Source organism: Anolis carolinensis, chromosome 4 (assembly GCF_035594765.1).
Source record: "Anolis carolinensis isolate JA03-04 chromosome 4, rAnoCar3.1.pri, whole genome shotgun sequence".
In the NCBI taxonomy this organism is placed as follows: Eukaryota; Metazoa; Chordata; class Lepidosauria; order Squamata; family Dactyloidae; genus Anolis; species Anolis carolinensis.
In genome coordinates, this window is record NC_085844.1 from 151,946,661 (window position 1) to 151,965,732 (window position 19,072).

Sequence of the window (19,072 nt, forward strand, 5' to 3'; positions counted from 1 at the left end):
AGGGCACCTGTGGTGATGGGGGAAGAGCCCATGGAGCTTGGGGTCTTTAAAAAGCTGTCTACAGAGGAAAAGAGCCGTAGGAGGCAGCTGGGCTTGTGTTTGTACTGTGGGAATGCTGGGCATTTTGCCAAAAATTGTAATGTGAAACCTTCCCAGCTTTCGGGAAAAGGTCAGCCCTAGTGCGACGTGAGTCCAACGCACTAGGGCTCCTCAAGCAGTCAACTGAGGGGAGGAAGCATGTTTTCGTACCCATTACATTATCTATTGGGGGAAGGGAACTTGTTTCTACTTTGGCACTGCTGGACTCAGGGGCTACGGTCTCCTATGTAGATATTGAGTTTGCTAAGAAGCATGGCATTCCTAGAGTGCGCAAGGCATGCGACGTGTGGGTGGAAGGAGCAGATGGGAGACTGCTGGAGACTGGGGTGGTTAACCATGAAACCTCAGCAGTAACGTGGGAGGTGCAGGGAGTAACGGGAACGTTTGTGTGGGATATTACGAGCTTGCCTAGATATGATGTGATCCTGGGGATGGATTGGCTAGCTGTAGTAAACCCACAAGTAGATTGGGCAACACGTAAAGTGATCTTAAAGAGGCAGGACTGTTGCACTCTAAATGTTACTCATTCTGATATGGAGGGAGTGCCTGCTGAGTATGGGGAGTTCTCTGATGTATTTTGTAAAAGAGAAGCGGACAAATTACCACCGCACAGGCCATATGATTGCGCCATCAAGTTAGCAGAAGGTGCGAAACTGCCAGCAGGGAGGCTGTATGCCTTGACTGTACCGGAAAGGCAAGCTTTGCGGGAGTTTCTAGATGAAAATTTAGCCAAGGGGTTTATTCGCCCATCTAGTTCTCCAACTGCGGCACCAGTATTCTTTGTAGCCAAAAAGACTGGGGAACTTAGGCTGGTCTGTGACTATCGGATCCTAAACAAATACACCATTCGGGATAGGTACCCGCTCCCTTTAATCTCGGAACTGTTATCAAGGGTGCAAGGGGCTAAGGTCTTTACCAAGCTTGACCTGCGGGGGGCCTATAACTTAATCCGTATACGGGAAGGGGATGAATGGAAGACGGCATTTAACACGTGTTTCGGATGCCACGAGTTCCGAGTCATGCCTTTTGGGCTTTGTAATGCTCCTGCGGTATTCCAGAGGTTCATGAACGATGTGTTCAGGGACCTAATTGACCAATTTTTAGTGATTTATTTGGATGATATCTTGATTTTTTCTAAGGACGAGAAAGAACATCGTCAACATGTCAAGCAGGTTCTGCACCGACTGCGGGCTAATGGGCTTTTCGCCAAGGCTTCCAAGTGCGTCTTTCATGTGCCTGAAGTGGAGTTCCTAGGTCATGTAGTGTCAGGTAGGGAACTTAAAATGGACCCACATAAGGTTGACGCCGTCAACTCATGGCAGGAGCTGAAGTCTAAGAAGGATGTACAAAGGTTCTTGGGTTTCGCTAATTACTACCGGGAGTTTATTCCGAATTTTGCAAAGCTCACGGTACCTTTGACGCAGCTTCTGCGCAAGAAACAGCCATTTGTGTGGGGGCGGGAAGCTCACGAGGCGTTTCTACAACTAAAGTCTAGTTTTCAATCGGACAACATACTAACCCATCCTGATGTTGACAGACCGTTCGTGGTAGAAGCGGACGCTTCTAGCTACGCGTTGGGGGCTGTATTGTCTCAGAAGGATTCCTCAGGGACCTTGCGTCCCTGTGGATTTTACTCGCGGCAACTAACACCCTTCGAGCAGAACTATACCATATGGGAGAAGGAGTTGTTGGCGATTAAGGTGGCGTTTGAGGTGTGGCGGCACTGGCTTGAAGGGGCACGGCACCAGATCGTGGTCAGATCTGATCACAAGAACTTAGAGCACTTGCAAACAGCAAAGAAGTTAAACCAGCGTCAAATCCGCTGGGCTTTGTTTTTCTCCAGGTTTAACTTCAAGGTGCAGTTCGTGGAGGGGAAGGCAAACTTGCGGGCCGATGCTTTATCCCGCAAGCCGGAATTTAAGACCAATGAGCAGGTAGTATGTCAGACCATCTTGCCTACTGCCTCTCTGTGTGTTGTAGATAATGAGCTTGGGTTACATGACCAGATCCTTGAGGCTCAGAAGGATGATGTGTGGACTCAGGAGCAACTGATGCTGCTCTCTGCAGGTAACCGTACCATACTGCCACATCTCCAGGATCAAGACGGGGTATTGGTGCGTAGGGGGCAGGTTTACGTACCAGTGGGGACCCTCAGGTTGGAGGTGATTAGAGCCCACCATGACGAACCCATGGCTGGGCACTTTGGCAGGTTCAAGACCGTACAGCTTATCACCAGGAGCTACTGGTGGCCTAAGATGCGGCAAGACATTCTGCGCTTTTGTGACAGCTGCGCCGTTTGTCAGCAGAGTAAGACGCCTGTTGGGCGCCCTAGAGGGTTGTTATCGTCTTTACCTGTTCCGGAGAGGCCATGGCAAATCATTTCCATGGATTTTATTTCAGATTTGCCTAAGTCTGGGGGTTATACTTGTATTTGGGTGGTGGTGGATTTATTTAGTAAACTGGCTCATTTTATTCCTTGTTCAACCATTCCGGCGGCCCCTACGTTGGCCTTACTATTTACAAAGCACATCTATCGTTTGCACGGAGCACCCGAGGTGATTATTTCAGATAGGGCTCCGCAATTTGTGTCACGCTTTTGGAAACACTTCCATGAGTGTTTGGGGACTAAGTTAAACGTGTCTTCAGCTTTCCATCCGCAAACGGATGGACAGTCGGAACGGGTTAATGGGCTCTTAGAGCAGTATCTGCGTTGTTTTTGTTTAGATCAACCCACGGCTTGGGTAAAGTGGTTACCGGTGGCGGAATTTGCTTACAACAATGCGGTGCACACGTCTAGTCAGCATACGCCATTTGAGCTAACTTATGGTTTTCACCCACGGGGAGGTGTGGCGCCGTCGACCAATGTGGTCTCTTCGGACCCTGTGTACCGCTCTTCGGAAATGGCTGCATTGCATGATGTTGCCCGTCGCTTACTGTTGGAAGCTAAGGCAACGCAGAAGACTCAGGCTGACCGCCACAGGCAGGCAGGGGAGGAGTTGGAAGAAGGGGATTTGGTGTGGTTATCTTCCAAACATATTAAACAGGCTGGGGGAAAGTTTGCGCCTCGGTATTTGGGTCCCTTTCCTATCGTTAAAAAGATTTCTTCTGTTGCGTTTCGTTTGCGTTTACCGTCTAGTTTAAAGGTCCATCCAGTCTTTCATCGTTCGCTGTTGAAACTTGATACCTCTAGTCGTCGTGGTGCTATAGCGGAGGGTATCACTGCCACTTCTCCGCCATCGGGGGAGGAGGCCTTTGTGAGAGGGGATAGTGTTATGATTGAGCCTCATGGCTCTGTTACTGACAGACGTGGGCGTAAGACTCCTCGAGAGTCAGATACTCTCGAGGAGCGAGAGAGAAAAAGACTGCGAGACATATTTGCAGCACCATCTGACGAGGAGTCTTTCGAAGGGTTTACGGAGAGAATGGAGGAGGGGCTGGTTAGCTCAGAGGAGGATGAGATGGATTGGACTCGGGTAAGGGAGGAAGTGGGTGCCACTGGCCATGATGGGACAGAAGATGAATGGGGACCTTCAGGATTAGACCCATGGCTTAGCTGGAGGGATGGGACGGGATCCACAGCTGGAGATGCTGTTGGGCGTAGTCAGAGGTGTTCCAGCTCTGACGAGGAAAGTGATGAGGAAACGCCCGGGTTAAGGAGGACAGCTGACAGTGATGAAGATTTGTAACTGGCATAAAATGGGGCTTGAGAGCAATTGCAAATTGCGTTGGGCAAGGTAATCTGGGCAAACGCTTGGGATCCGTGTGTGTGTGGGACGCTTCCCTGAAGACTTGTGTGCTTTCCTGTGCTGTGACGTAAGTTGATTGGAATCCAGGGTCAGACGGCGGGAGGGATTGTGTGGGCATTTGTTTGTGCAAACCTGTGCTTACTCTTATTAGCTTGACCTTCCGTCGTCTTCTTGACGGACGCCATCTCCTGCTTTGAGAACTCGGACTGAACTGACCACGGCTTGTCTTCACCCCTTCTTGGACTTGGAAAAACTACAAACGTCTGCTTCTGGCTTTGATCTACGGAACGGAACTGGTCTACTCAACTGCTACAATCCTTGGCTGATTTACTCGTGTTGGAGATCCTGTCTGCTGTGTGTGTGGGGGAGCGACGCAAGTTACTCTAAGCACAGTGTTGGCAGCAGAGAGGAATCTGCTGCCAATTAGTTGCATTCTTTGTATCTTTTGTTCCTTGGCTTTCGTTTCGTTTATACCCAGGCTGAAGCAAGCAGTTTGTTTTTACCCGGATTAAACTCCGGTTTAATCCGGTTTATCTTTTGAACATTTACTTTTGCCCCTTTTTGCTCCTAAAGGCAAAAACTGCCTGGCCCTTGTGTTTTACGGGCATTTTTGAGTTCTGTAATCTAATAAACTCTGTTACTTTGAATCTTGTGGCGTTCTGTCCTTGACAAATGGATTCAAATTACAATAAAAGAGATACTATCTAAATAACTTCTATACTGTAAGAACTATTCACCAGTGGAATAGACTGCATTGGTGGGAAAAGACCTTATTTGAAGGCCTTTAAATAGAAATTGGATAGGCAGCTTTCAGAGGAGTTGTAGCTGTGTATTCTTGCAGGGCATTGGATTAAATCAGTGGTTCTCAACCTGCGGGTCTCCAGATTTTTTTGGCCTTCAACTCCCAGAAATACAGCTGGTAAACTGGCTGAGATTTCTGGGAGTTATGGGCTAAAACACCTGGGGACCCACAGGTTGAGAACCACTGGACTAGATGGTCTTACTGGCCCCTTCTAGTTCTAAGATCCTGTAATTGTATGTGTGAATAACTTAGTGTATCGTTTGTGGCTGTACTCTGAGATTCTGCATGTATGCTCCTTCAAGACTCCTGTCAACCTATGCCAACTCCGGTTGCTCCTGACATGAAAAACCTATGCCAATTCTATTACTTTTATAAAGTTTTCTTGGCAACAAATACTCAGGGGTTGTTGGCCAGTTCCTTCTTCTGATATATATAGCTTGCAAGACCCCAACATATATGAAGAAAAACCAATCTATTATGTATAATTCTGGGTTCTTTGTTTGCAGTAACATTCTTAAATGGTAATAATAAATAATAATAAAACTTTATTTATATACCGCCCTATCTCCCGGATGGGACTCAGGACGGTTTACAGTCATAAAAGCAACACAAACATTACATAACAACATAATACACATTATTAAACAAAGTAAAATAATACAATTATAACAATAAATCACACTTACATGACCAGATCAAGGGGACAGGAACCATAAACCCAATATATTAAAATGCATCATTTTAGGCTAGGGAAATCTTATGCAATATATTCAGGCTCAGAAATCGGCGGTAGTCCAATATAATTACTCAAAAACCTGCCGACACCACCAGGTCTTCAGTTCCTTACGGAAATTGGATAATGTAGGGGATTGCCTGATCTCTTTTGGCAATGCATTCCAGAGCCGGTGGCCACTGCCAAGAAGGCTCGTTCCCTCGTCCCCACCAGCCGCACTTGAGACGGTGGTGGGAGCACGAGAAGAGCCTCCCCAGAAGATCTCAAGGTCCACACTGGCTCATAGGAGGAGATGCGATCACGGAGATAGGTATGGCCCGAGCCGTGTAGGGCTTTATAGGTCAAAACCTGCACCTTGAATTGGGCCCGGCAGTTTATCGGCAGCCAGTGGTGCTGCTTTAATAGGGGCATTGTGTGCTCCCTATAGCCGGCTCCCGTTAGAAATCTGGCTGCCGATCTTTGAACCAGTTGGAGTTTCCGGGCCGTCTTCAGGGGCAGCCCCACGTAGAGAGCATTGCAGTAATCCAGTCTGGATGTAACTAAGGCATGGACCACCGTGGCCAAATCAGACTTCTCGAGGTATGGTCGCAGCTGGCGCACAAGTTTTAAATGTGCAAAGGCCCTCCCGGCCACCGCCGACACCTGGGCATCAAGCGTCAGAGATGAATCCAGGAGGACCCCCAGACTGCGGACCTGCGCCTTCAGGGGGAGTGCAACCCCGTCGAGCACAGGTTGCCACCCAATACCCCGATTGGTCCCACAACTGACCAGGAGGGCCTCTGTCTTGTTTGGATTAAGCTTCAACTTGTTAGCCCTCATCCAGTTCGACACAGCTGCCAGGCACCGGTTTAGGGTCTGAGCGGCTTCCTTGGAGTTTGGTGGAAAAGAGCAGTAGAGTTGGGTGTCATCTGCGTAGAGATGGCACCGAACTCCAAAACCCCGGATGACCTCTCCCAGTGGTTTCATGTAGATGTTGAAAAGCATGGGGGAGAGAATGGAACCTTGCGGGACCCCACAGGTCAAAGGCCAGGGGTCCGAGCAGGTGTCCCCCCAGCTTCACCATCTGGGAACGACCCTCCAGGAAGGAGCGGAGCCACTGCAAAGCAGTGCCCCCAAGACCCATTCCCGAGAGCCGCCCCAGAAGGATACCATGGTCGATGGTATCGAAAGCCACTGAGATGTCCAGGAGAACCAGAAGGGATGCACTCCCCCTATCTAGTTCTCTGCGGAGGTCATCCACCAAGGCGACCAAAGCCGTTTCAGTCCCATGACCAGGCCTGAAGCCAGACTGTGGTAATGTTGGAATACAGGAAGATGAGAGGTGTCTGAAACACTCAAGGGAATAAGGCATATGGAAATGATAAACTTGAAACCAGTGCTGTGTTTAACTTATTATTTTATCTCAGATTCCAAACTAATTCCTTATTCTTTGGAGAAAGTATACCGTGTTTCCCCGAAAATAAGACAGTGTCTTATATTAATTTTTGCTCTCAAAGATGTGCTAGGTCTTATTTTCAGGGGATGTCTTATTTTTCCATGAAGAAGAATTCACATTTATTGTTGAACAAAAAATGAACATTTATTATATACTGTACAGTAGTTGTCATCACAAACCAACATAACCAGACAAACTGTGAATGCTATCAAAAATTTCCTGTTACTACCATTATTTTCATGTACAACTGGTATGGACATTTACCAATCCTGCATGCTCTGGTGTTTTGTTTGGCAGGCGCTGGAGATGCTTCCGAACAAAACCTTTGCTAGGTCTTACTTTCAGGGGAGGCCTTATATTTAGCAATTCAGCAAAACTTCTACTAGGTCTTATTTTTCGGGGATGTCTTATTTTCGGGGAAACAGGGTAGTATAGTATAGTGTACAGCACTGTTTATAGTATAGAGCACTGTTGGTGTACTCCGTAGCTTGTGCTGGAGTACTTCATTTCTGTATTAATTCATAATTTCTTTATTTATTGCAAATAACATCAAACATATCCTTTTCCTGGATAATGGCCATCTAAAGAAATAGGTAATGAAACAGGAATTCTTTTACCTTTCATTCTAGGTATGGTTCAGATCCATTCTGTTTCACCAACATTTGGAGAGAATCGATGTTCAACAGCTCTTGGGAAGATTTTATGTAAACATTTGACAGACTCAGTTGATATACTAGTAGTCAAGTGATTACATCACAAAGGACTTTATTTTAACTGTTTTTGGTCTCTTGGTGAATGGATTACTCTCAACCAAATGAGAAGTAAAAATGTAGACAATTTTAACAGTAAATTCAAATGCCTGCTTTCGCAAAGGTAAGTGTGTCCAATTGAACTTACTTCTGATTATGTGTGTATAGGACTACAGCTTTAGGTAGTTCCTGTACCTGAAAGCAAGCAGCAGAAATGATACGTGTACTGGGAAAATTGTGCATTAATTTGGAGTTATTCAGCCAACCAGAAGTTTGAAAGGAATGCGAAGTATGACACAACAAAGTCTCAACAAAGAATCTAATGTGATTCCACTGTAGTGGAAAATGAGTTTAAGAAAGGTTAAATCAAATCAGAGCAGCTAGAGCAAATATATATCTATATCTATATGGCGATATAGATAATATCAACTGAAATTTTCATTAGCCATTTTTTGAAGCAGTGAGCTGCGACTTTACAAACATCATTGAATTGTAAGGATGTTGCATAAAACATGTAATAAAACAGTTGCTTTTGAAAAGAATTGGAAAGAGACGACTTATAAAACAATGTTAAAATTACAGTTACACATTGTTGTACATCAGCACACAGGTTCAGAAATCAAGGCTATTGAACATTTTGGAAGCTTCAGTTCCAAAATCCACTATGTGCATTTTCCCATTTTCCTATTGAGAGATAGGAAAATGGGAAAATACACAGATATTGCAGTTCCAAATGTGGAAATCATAGTTCCATGATCATTGTTTGAGCTCCATCAAGTCATTGGTCTGGAGAAAGAACAACATCTGGGGCTTGTCAGAGCAGGTTAACTTTACAAGGTAGCTCCTTGTAGCAAGACTCCTGGTCAAATACAAACCTTCCACTGCATTTAAACTGAAGGTTGCAAGCATAAATATTAAAAGAGCAAACACAAGCTACCTTAAACTTTGTCGTTTAGTTTTTACATGATGTGCAACTATTTTTAAAAGCACTGAACAGAATGCTACCCAACATATGGAATAGCAGGTATTTTTTGTAATTTTTGTCTTTTACATATTACTTCAAATTTACATCCCAAACACATTTAGCTTATTTAAATTTATTTGTTTCAACATTAGTCATATAGTCCATATTTTGTGTTCGGAATTTAAGAATTTATTAATTATACACACACAGAGAAGATAAAGGCCAGCACCCAAATGCGCTTCAACAGAGTAAAATTCCTTTTAATATTCCTTTTAAAAGAATGTATCTACATTTTTGAAGATTTGTAAAGAACATTTGAATATCTTCCAGTACAATAAAAGTTATTTAATGAAAGCTGCTGTTGATGAAGCTGTTTTCATTTTTCCATTTTAAAAAAACTTGCAGTTTTTCTGTTTTTTCATATCTTCTTGTATTAGAATCATAGAATTGTAGAGTTGGAAGAGACCTCATGGGCCATCCCGTCCAACCCCCTGCAAGAAGCAGGAAAATCTCATTCAAAGTGCCCCCAACAGATGGCCATCCAGCCTCTGCTTAAAAGCCTCCAAAGAAGGAGCCTCCACCACTGTTCGGGGGAGAGAGTTCCACTGTCAAACAGCCCTCACAGTGAGGAAGTTCTTCCTGATGTTCAGGTGGAATCTCCTTTCCTGTAGTTTGAAGCCATTGTTCCGCGTCCTAGTCTGCAGGGCAGCAGAAAACAATCCCTCCTCCTTAAGACTTCCCCTCACGTATTTGTACATGGCTATCAAGTCTCCTCTCAGCCTTCTCTTCTGCAGGCTAAACATGCCCAGCTCTTTAAGCTGCTCCTCATAGGGCTTGTTCTCCAGACCCTTGATCATTTTTGTCGCCCTCCTCTAGACGCTTTCCACCTTGTCAACATCTCCCTTCAACTGTGGTGCCCAAAATTGGACACAGTATTCCAGGTGTGGTCTGACCAAGGCAGAATAGAGGTGTAGCATGACTTCCCTGGATCTAGACACTATACCCCTATTTATGCAGACCAAAATACCATTGGCTTTTTTAGCTGCTGCATCACATTGTTGGCACATGTTTAACTTGTTTTCCACGAGGACTCCAAGATCTTTTTCACACGTACTGCTGTCGAGCCATGTGTCCCCTATTCTGTATCTTTGCATTTCGTTTTTTCTGCCTAAGTGAAGTCTCTTGCATTTGTCCCTGTTGAACTTCATTTTGTTAGTTTCGGCCCATCTCTCTAACCTGTCAAGATCGTTTTGAATTCTGCTCCTGTCTTCTGGAGTGTTAGCTATCCCTCCCAGTTTGGTGTCGTCTGCAAACCTGATGATTGTGCCTTCTAACCCTTCATCTAAGTCGTTAATGAAGGGTTAGAAGGCACGATCATCCAGTTTGAAGACGACATTTAATATTTAATAGCTGTAATGCAGGTTTTCTGAAGCCGCTTCTACACTGCCATATACTCCAGATTATCAAAACAGACAATCCACTTTATCTGTTTTGAACTGGATTATATGAATCTACACTGCCATATAATCCAGTTCAAATATAATAATCTGGATTTTATATGCCAGTGTAGAAGGGGTCTCTGTTGTAGAGATTTGTAGCCCGGGATTTGGAAGACAACATGAAATCCTGGTTTAAATTTGGCTTCTGATCCTTGTTTGTTTGCAGCCAATTAACCAGTTTAGTATTTGCATGCCATGTTACTGGGTTAAATACTACATTCTGTCTTATTTTTCCACTTGTGTGAAAGATAAATTAATTTAATGCTGTAATATTCTTGTTTTAATATCATGGAATATTAATAATAAAACACAGGTTGCAACCAGCACCTAGAAACTATAAACTTATCAGTAGAGGACTGAAGCCAAAATTCATCAAATAGAAGTAACTAAGGGCCCTTCCAGACAGCTTGTTAATCTGGGCAAAAGAAGTGGGGCAAAAAAATTGCTGTACCTTAAGGAGAGTGAGTCGAAACACGGAACTCTCAGTCCAGTAAATGGTCCTTTGGAGTCCTGAAAGGCTTGGTTATAGCAAATTTTTCAAAATGGACGCATGACATAAATCAAAAATTTCATTTTTAAAAATTGATGCTCAGAGATGCGTTGGACCTCAAGCACTGATGCAGATATACAAATGTGCACACAAGCAGGAGGGTGAGGTCATTATTCCTAACCCTCCTGCTGTTTTTCTATTTGCTTTCTTGAACTCTGCTTCCCTTTGGGGTCACTTGTCTGCCATGCTCTGTTTAAAGGTCTGTTTAATTTCATAAATATGAGAACAAAGGAATAGTTTGAGAGAGTTCTTACAGGAATTGCTGTCCTCTTGTGCTTTCATTTAGCCACCTGTGTGTCCATAGCTCCATTTGTTTACCTCTCTCATCAACTGTTTTAATGAGGATTAGAACAGTCCACACCAGCGTATCACAGACAGGTCTTGTGTTTTCTTTTTTAATGCTGGGATTATACAGTTCTCCGTAGCAGTTCATTTTTTGGCCGATCGCAAATTTAAAGAGGACCTTTCTAACACGTGTTTCTCAGCTGATCCCGCAATCCAGTGTGCGTTTTCCGTAAGCGTCATTTAGATAGCCACCCACCTTTTATCCCAGTTTCTCGTATTTTAAGCCCTGTGTAGAAGGGGCCTAATTCTAGCCTTGCTAGGTAATTCGGTTTTGGTCAAAATGTTTATCCTCCCAAAAATTTTATATTTCAAGATGCTTTCAATGCCCCCCAGACTAAAACAATTAAAGTTATTGTAGAAGAAAATAGAAAACTTTATAGGTAGTTAAAAGAAAGTAAGGTTTATTAAATCATAAAATATGCAATCCATTAATAGTAGTTTAATTATTTTTCAGTTAAAATAAGATGATTAAATCTGAGGATTATTCACATTGGATTCACATAAAACGGTGGTCCCTTTCTATACTTCCATATAATACAGTTTATCAAAGCAGATAATCCAAATTATCTGCTTTGAACTGCATTATATGATAATACACTGCCATATAATTAAGGGCCCTTCTACACAGCCATATAACTTAGGCCCCTTCCACACAGCTAAATAGAATCCCACATTTTCTGTTTTGAACTGGAATATATGGCAGTGTGGACTCAGATAACCCAGTTCAAAGCAGATATTGTGGGATTTTCTGATTTGATATTCTGGGTTATACGGCTGTGTGAAAAGGGCTCCCAGAATATCAAGTCAGTTAATCCACATTATCTGCTTGGAACTGGGTTATCTGAATCCATGCTGCCATATATCCCAGCTCAAAGCAGATAATGTGAGATTTTATTCAGCTGTGTGGAAGGGGCCCCAGTTCAAAACTGATAATATGGATTTTATATGGCAATGTAGATGGCACCTGTGTTTCAAACACAGATTAAACACAGTTGTTGCATATATTTTTTGAGCTCTATAGAGAATGTGCTATAGGGCAACTATAGAGATAAAGAGAGAGATAAAGACAGAGGCCATGTTAAATTTGTGGTTGGTTGGTTGGAATGGAAGCTGAAGCTCTGAATCTCACAACATACCTTTCCATGTTTTGGCTCACAGTTCCCTAGATATAATTTTCCCACACACAACCACTAAGCCTCAGTCTCCCGAAAGAAAATTCTTTGTGTTTTCCTTGTAGAAGAAATTATGGGAGGAGGAGCAGAAGAAGGCCAAGTAATTCCCTGGAAAGAGAGCAGAATGGAGAGGGAGGTAGTTCTCGCCTCTCTCTTTCGGGGCAGGGTGGGGTGGAGAACAGGCCCCTAAAGGCCAACTAAACCCTTCTGAAGCCAAGGGGCAGCAAGAGGGTGCAGCATGGAGGTCCATGACTGCTTTATTTTCATCACTATCTGAGAGATGCCAAAGAAACAGCGGTGGCAGGGGAGGAGGAGGAGGCCTCGTGCCTTGCCCAGAAGGAGAACGAGAGCGGCCAGAGGCACCTGAGAGCTTACTTCCCAGCTATCATCTGGTATCGGGTATGTTGGAAATGAGGCAAGTGGAGTGTATATATATATCCAGGGGTGGGAGAAAGAACCTGTGTCTATTTGAAGCAAGTGTGAATGTTGCAATTAGCAAGCTTGATTAGCATTGAATAGCCTTGTAGCTGCAACGTCACTCAGTGAGGGTACTATTTACATAGAGGTATTTGCCTGACTGTTATGCCTGGAGGTATCCTTTGTTTGCTGAGCTCTGTCATTTTTGTTATGCTAGAAATACTGTAACTATAACATTATGTGTTTAGGGCCAAAAATTAGAAGTTATGATCGTAGTGCAAGCCTGAGCAAACTTTCTAACTTGTGGGCCGCATTGTGGGCTGGAGTGGGGTGGGTGAGCCAGGAGGGAGAGGGTTCTCCCCAAGCCCCCTCCCCGCCCTTTCCTCCCCTTCCGCTTCTCTTTCGGAGGCAGAAAGTGAAGGAAAGATGGGAAATATTTGGATCCCAAAAGGTTTGGTTTTTGTCAGGATGAGATGGTGGACAGGAGAGAAAAAGTGTATCCATTAGACCCCCATATTGCCTACTCCCGATATACAATCCTAGAGCTGCCATGCCGGAAGGCACAATCAAAGCACTCCCAATAGACAGCCTCTGCAGAAAAGCCTCCAGAGAAGGAGACTCCATCGTACTCCCAGGCATAGGCAGCCTATGCCACTTTCCAACATCTTTACTCTCAGGAAGTTCTTCCTAATCTTTTCAGTTGAATCTCTTTCTCTGCCATGGGAAGTCTTTGCACCCTTGTGCCCAGGTCTGTAGGCCAGCAGAAAGTCAGTTTCCCCTTCCCTCTTCCACAAGGGGACACTCTTTGGAATCTTGAAACATGGTTCTCATGTTCCCTTCTCTACCCTTTTGTCTCCCAGCTAAACATCCCCCAAGAGGAAAGGAGAGAGGAAAAGGAGAAGGAAGAAAGGGAGGAAGAGAAGGATGGAAGGGAGAGGAGGGAGGAGGGAAGGAAGGAAGGAGAAAGAGGGATGTAAGGAATGAAAGAAAGAAGAGATGGAAGAGAAGGATGGTAGAAAGGGTGGGTGGAAGAAAGGAAGGGTGGAAGAGAATGGAGGGAGGAAGGAAGGGAGGGAAGGGAGAAGGAAGGAAAAAGGGGGAAGGAGGGAGGAAAGAGGGAAGGATGAAAGGCTAGAAGGAAAGGGAAGGGAAGAGGAAGGAAGGAAGAAAGAAAGAAAGAGGGAAGTAAGTAGTAAGGAAGGCAGGGAGGGAGGGAGGGAAGTAGGAAGGAAGAATAGGATGGCGAGAGAGAGGGGAGGGCCTGAGAAAAGAGCCCAAGGAGCCACATCCAACCACCCATACCTGTCATAGTGCCAGACCCTGAGAACATCCTCTTAAACACCAAACACGCTCTGGCTATATTCTGTACTAAACACGTAGATCTCAGATCAGGACAGGGCCATAGCCAGAAAAAAAATTCGGGAGGGGTTTTGAAAATTTCGGGGGGGGGGGGGGGGTTGAACCCCTGACCCACCCGCCCCCTGGGTTCAGACCTGTCAATATCTATCTGCTTGAGATAGTGCCTGGAGGGACTCTTAATTTTTTGCGTCTTATAGATTTAGCATGGGGATTTGGTTAACCAGTTAAAATTCATGAGTAAACCAGGTTTTTTTTTACTTGAAAATTTGGGGTGGGGGGTGGGGTTGAACCCCTAACACCCCCCCCCCCCCCCCGGCTGCAGGCCTGGATCAGGATTACCATGTATGCATTAGATATTGCTCATGTGCACTTTGTCTTCGTACGTGTTACTCTGAAGTTCTATAAAATATTGTTCTTTGGAATAAACGTCTCGACCAGGATTGTGAGTAGATTGGACTGAATGCACTGCTGGGACTTAGTATATCATTTGGCTAAAGTTATTGCTTGTTGTCTGTTTGCCTTATTGCTCAATTTCAGAGCTCATTCCAGCTGCTTTTTCGGTCCTCCTCAACAGCCAGATAGAATTCTGCCCCTCTTTTCCAATGCACAACATAACTGCTCATTTTTGTAATTGTTCTTATATCCTTTGTTAGCAAAAAAAAAAAGAAAGAAATAATTTCTAAGCTCCACAGGGTCTTTGAAGGTGGGGCAATCGGAGCTTTGTGAAAAACATTCAGCTGATTTTCACTGAGTACTGGCTGGCCTGTTCAAATGAACCAAGTGTCTTTTAAGGAAAGGTGCATGCCATTGTATTAATTTCTGTAAATCCATGAAGTATGGCTCTCTTTCATGACATACACAGGTAGCTTTGTTGTCTCCACTAGTGTCAGTGGGAACAGTTTTCTTTTCTTTTACACCAAAGTGACCTGGTGGAAGAGTCAGGCCCAGCAAAGACTGATTAGACAGACATGGCAGGGAGCAACAAAGCCTCATGTCGGTAGCTTCTCACTTTATCAGCCATTATTTCAGCTCTAAAGAGCAACCTGCAAAGAACAAAGCACAACAGTTCGTAAGAAAACCATTTCATGCCTAGTACGGAAGAACAAAGAAAGATATACAGGGAAAACAATGTTTCTTCCCACCTCTCTCCAATTTCTACAGCCTGAGAAAGGTGTGTAGGGCGTCCCAATGGGCAGAGCATCCAGTTATGGCGCCCACAGCAGACAACACCATCAGGGCCCTGAAACAAAAGCAAGCCTATCAAAGACATGCATTTTATACTGGATAGAAAAGTAATACATATAGCACTCAAGGCATGTGGCTTAAAATATTAAAAGGAGGAGAGCAGTATGAAAACATTCTTTTCTTTTAGAAAAAATTGCCTGTGGACAGGTCTCTTAGTGTTCTGAGCTGCTCCCTGAAGCTATTTTATATAATACCTAGTTCTCTCCTGTTTCAGAAGTACTAATGATTCTGTGGCTGGAGAATCAGAGAAAGCTCTCAGTCCCTTCTTATGCCTCCTTTTATGCCCTTGAAGTTTGATACTCTAGCAATTGTTTTAAAGTTAGAAAGCACTGGGGATGAAAAACCCTCTATAGCATTACCTGGGACTTGTTTTGAAGAGAGAAAAGAGGGTGCCAGTTTTGTACTTGTGTCCCTTTTATGAGCATAGTGGGGAACTGAAGAACATTCATTTTTAAAAAATACAAATATTGTGCAAATTATTATTATTTTTTATTTCATATTTCATCTAACCTCTCCTAGCTGGTGCCTCTCTATATGTGCTAGTATATAATTATCATCATATGTATTTGTTGTTGTTGTTGTTGTTGTTGTTGTTGTGTGCCTCCAATTTTCCAACTTATGGCAAACCTAAAGTAGCCTTATCATGGGATTTTCTAGGGCTGAGGGTGTGTCACCTAGGGTCAACCAATGGGTTTCTATGGCCAAGTAGGGAATTGAACTTTGTTCTTTAGAGTCATAATACAGTGCTAAAATCACTACTTCACACTGGATCATTAATCATACCCAGCTCATAATAGGAATTGTAGGCTAGGGACCTCATCACATGGGGGGGGGGGGGGAAGTAGGAGAATACTCCTTTTACTGTAGCGGCCCATTCCATTTCGCTTAAAAGGGAAACGGATAATATACTCACCCCCCTTTGTCTGTTTCTACTGTAAAAGAGAAACTTTGTAATTGTGAAGTGTAAATCTAGGTTGAAAAAAAGTGGAAACACAGCCACAGCAAAGTGTGTGGCAGAATGAAAATCACACGTAATTCACGTTTGACCAGTCTACCTACTGTCTTGCCAAAGAAAATATATGCCACACAGATGAACAGTTAAATAATAATAAGTTTTACTCTTCAAAACTCAGCAACATATATAGTCATATGAGCAGTTGAATTGACTCACACAATTTCCCTTTTAAGAGAGATTCAAATAGTCCTTAGATGTCCATTGCAAATGGTCTTCTTCCAGCAGCCCAGGAGCAAACGTCTCTTGGTAAGCCCCTGCACAGAAAGACAAATATTGCCGGCTGCTAACTCCAAGCTAATAATGCTGGGGAAGATGGAAGGAAAAAGGAAGAGAGTTCGGCCAAGGGCAAGATTTATTTATTTATTTCGTGTCAAAAGCATTGCATAATAAATACGTTTAAAAGTGATTGAATAAAGGAATCACAAGCAGCTAAATAGTTTTAGACCAAAAGCGGGCAACAGTGACTGCATTGTCCGTAGCTTTAAACAACTCCTCCTCCATACATGAGGCAGGGCATTGTGGGCAAGCATGCATATGCAGAGTTGTTTGTTCTGCTTCACAGCCACACAAGGTGGAGGATTCCTCCAGGTAGTGCCATCTTGCCAAGTTGTCTTTTGTTCTGCCCACTCCACTTCTGAGTCTGTTTAGGGATTTCCAAGTTGCGCATTCTTAGTTTGGCCCTGGAGGCAGACGCTCATGGGGGGCCATCCAGTTGGGATTGCTTGGTTTAGCTGCCCAGAGGGATACTCTTGCTGTTGCTGGAGGAACATTAAGAGGAGTGGTGGTTCTCATGAAGCTTTCCCTTGATTTGAGTCTAGTGGGTGGAAGCTAATAGTCATGCAGTGGATCACTTTCACAAAATAGCAGGATGGATAGATGGTATCCTTGAAGTGACTGGCTTGACCTTGAAGGAGCTAGGGGTGGCGACAGCCAACAGGGAGTTCTGGCGTGGGCTGGTCCATGAGATCACGAAGAGTCGGAAGTGACTGAACGAATAAACAACAAACAACTCCAAGCAGCCAGCTCCTTTCCAAACTGCGTTCTAGCAGAAAACTGTAACTGTTGCTAAAACTCCCAGGCTCAGTAAACTCCCAGGCTCAGTTAGCTCCCTGGGTGTAGTCCAACCAATTAGCTTTGTGCTTTGCATTTTCAGTTAACACACTCACCAACTGATTTTTACATGCTCCAACAAATTGTCGATATATCAAAACTGCGCAATTCCTGAAGAATATTTTTTAATATTAATATATTACCATAATATTACTGGTAAGAAAGGAAGCATCAAGGCTCATTTTGAGACTCCGTACAGAAATACCCCACTCTTTAATGCAACAAAAATGATCTAACATGGGGAAGTCTGACAGTTTCCATCCCACACGTAAATAAGTGCCTTTAACCATTTCTGTGCGAATCGAGGGTTCTGAAGACGATTGCTACCTGACTCCTAAAATCTCATTTTCTATACAATTTAAACACAATTTTTAAGACAGAGTCCCACGGGGAACAGCCAGAATGAGTTTTGTGTTGTATAATGGGCTCTATGGGACTCTGTATTTAATGCATTTTTACAGTGTGTAGAAACGGGGGGGGGGGGGGTGCATCTGATGTGGTCCTAGGATGCTAGTAAGATTCAGGCTAGTCCCACTGTTTCAGCCCTGAGCTCCTGTCACACACTTTGCTATTTTATCTTCAGAATTCTTCCATGAATCAGGTTACTTGATCTTAAACATGACCTATCCACTGAATAAGGGACTGTATTGATCAGTTCAGTGTTGTGGAGCATTACCAGTTCTACTTTTCAATTTTTAAATGAAAGCATATACAGAACTTTAACAACAACATTAAAAACTAATAAAATATTTTCCCACTTCACAAATCCTATTTAGATCTTATTCATTCCTCTTTTCCTAACTGGTGTTCTCTCTGCCTACATATAAGCCCCCTGGATATGGTCATAAGTCCCGATTTGCATCATCCCATGAGCTGTGATTAGCTGGCTGTACCTTCTTACTTCATATAAACCAACACATCTGGAAGATATCAGGATGGATACTTCTGGGCATCCTCTTCCTTCTCTTTCTTTAAATCGGATGTGTACCATTCTAAGCAGGGCCAGAATGAGAGGCCTGCCTTTACAAAATGGTTGTGTTTCTAGGCATTCTTTCTTTAACAAACATATTTGACACTAGAGGCAGAAATAACATCTAAATGGAGATATCTTCCTATGACACAAAAAAGAAATGATTCTAACATTTCATCAAACTTTTAAATATTTTTGCATGTCTGCAATGACACAAGTAGGTCATTTTTAGCTTTCTAGAGACCACTTGAAAGCACCATCTTCTACTATATGTTGAGGGTTTTTTTTCTAAAGTGCTGGGTGGCAGCTGGTGAAATGTATGTAGATATAGAGCAATGTAGTCTGATTGGTAATCTAAGGACTGATGTTTCTGAGATATCAGCTTCTGGTCTTTGGATAGTTTTTAGGAAATAAAGAAACTCAAATATGGTCCCTGGAGCACTGAAGAAAAAAATGCTTCTCCCATCCAATTGCTTAAGAATTACTGGTGTAGAAGACAAAAAAGAAGAAGAAAGTCAGGGGGTGATTTAGTTTTGTTTGGCCTTACTTGCCAAAATAATTTGGCTGGCAACACGTAGAAAATATATAAAGCCAGCATTACACATGAATGCGAATCTGTGTATCTTATTTCAATGCCTGTTAAGGAGAAGCTTTGTTTTGTTTAAAGTTTTGGTGTTCTTTAAAGTTTTGGATTTCATTCCCTAACCCACTATTGGCAAAATGAGGAACACATTCCTTGATCCAGCTAAGAATGTAATCTAGGACAAATTCCAAATATACAAATATTTCCCTACAATTATACAGTGCATTCCATCTATATACATAAATCATACTGTTTTTATACTGGAAAACATATGCTTAT

General features: G+C 43.4%; 2 protein-coding genes across 13 annotated transcripts in view; one reads left to right on the plus strand and one right to left on the minus strand.

Moving 5' to 3' along the window:
- Nucleotides 1-7,547, minus strand: part of cdc7 (cell division cycle 7) — a 48,209-nt gene extending 40,662 nt beyond the window's left edge. For 2 of the 3 annotated variants that reach the window (XM_062978018.1, XM_003220101.4), the window contains exon 1: nt 7,433-7,547. The gene's annotated coding sequence lies outside the window, so the exon portion shown is untranslated. The remainder of the gene's footprint in view (nt 1-7,432) is intronic. The other variant, XM_062978017.1, reaches the window with a different exon arrangement.
- Nucleotides 1-19,072, plus strand: part of hfm1 (helicase for meiosis 1) — a 121,662-nt gene that overhangs the window by 5,389 nt on the left and 97,201 nt on the right. For 2 of the 10 annotated variants that reach the window (XM_062978004.1, XM_062978007.1), the window contains exon 1: nt 7,431-7,688. The exons of the other annotated variants lie outside the window; for them this stretch is intronic. The gene's annotated coding sequence lies outside the window, so the exon portion shown is untranslated. Of the gene's footprint in view, nt 1-7,430; nt 7,689-19,072 lie in introns of those variants that run through there. 10 annotated transcript variants of the gene reach the window in all.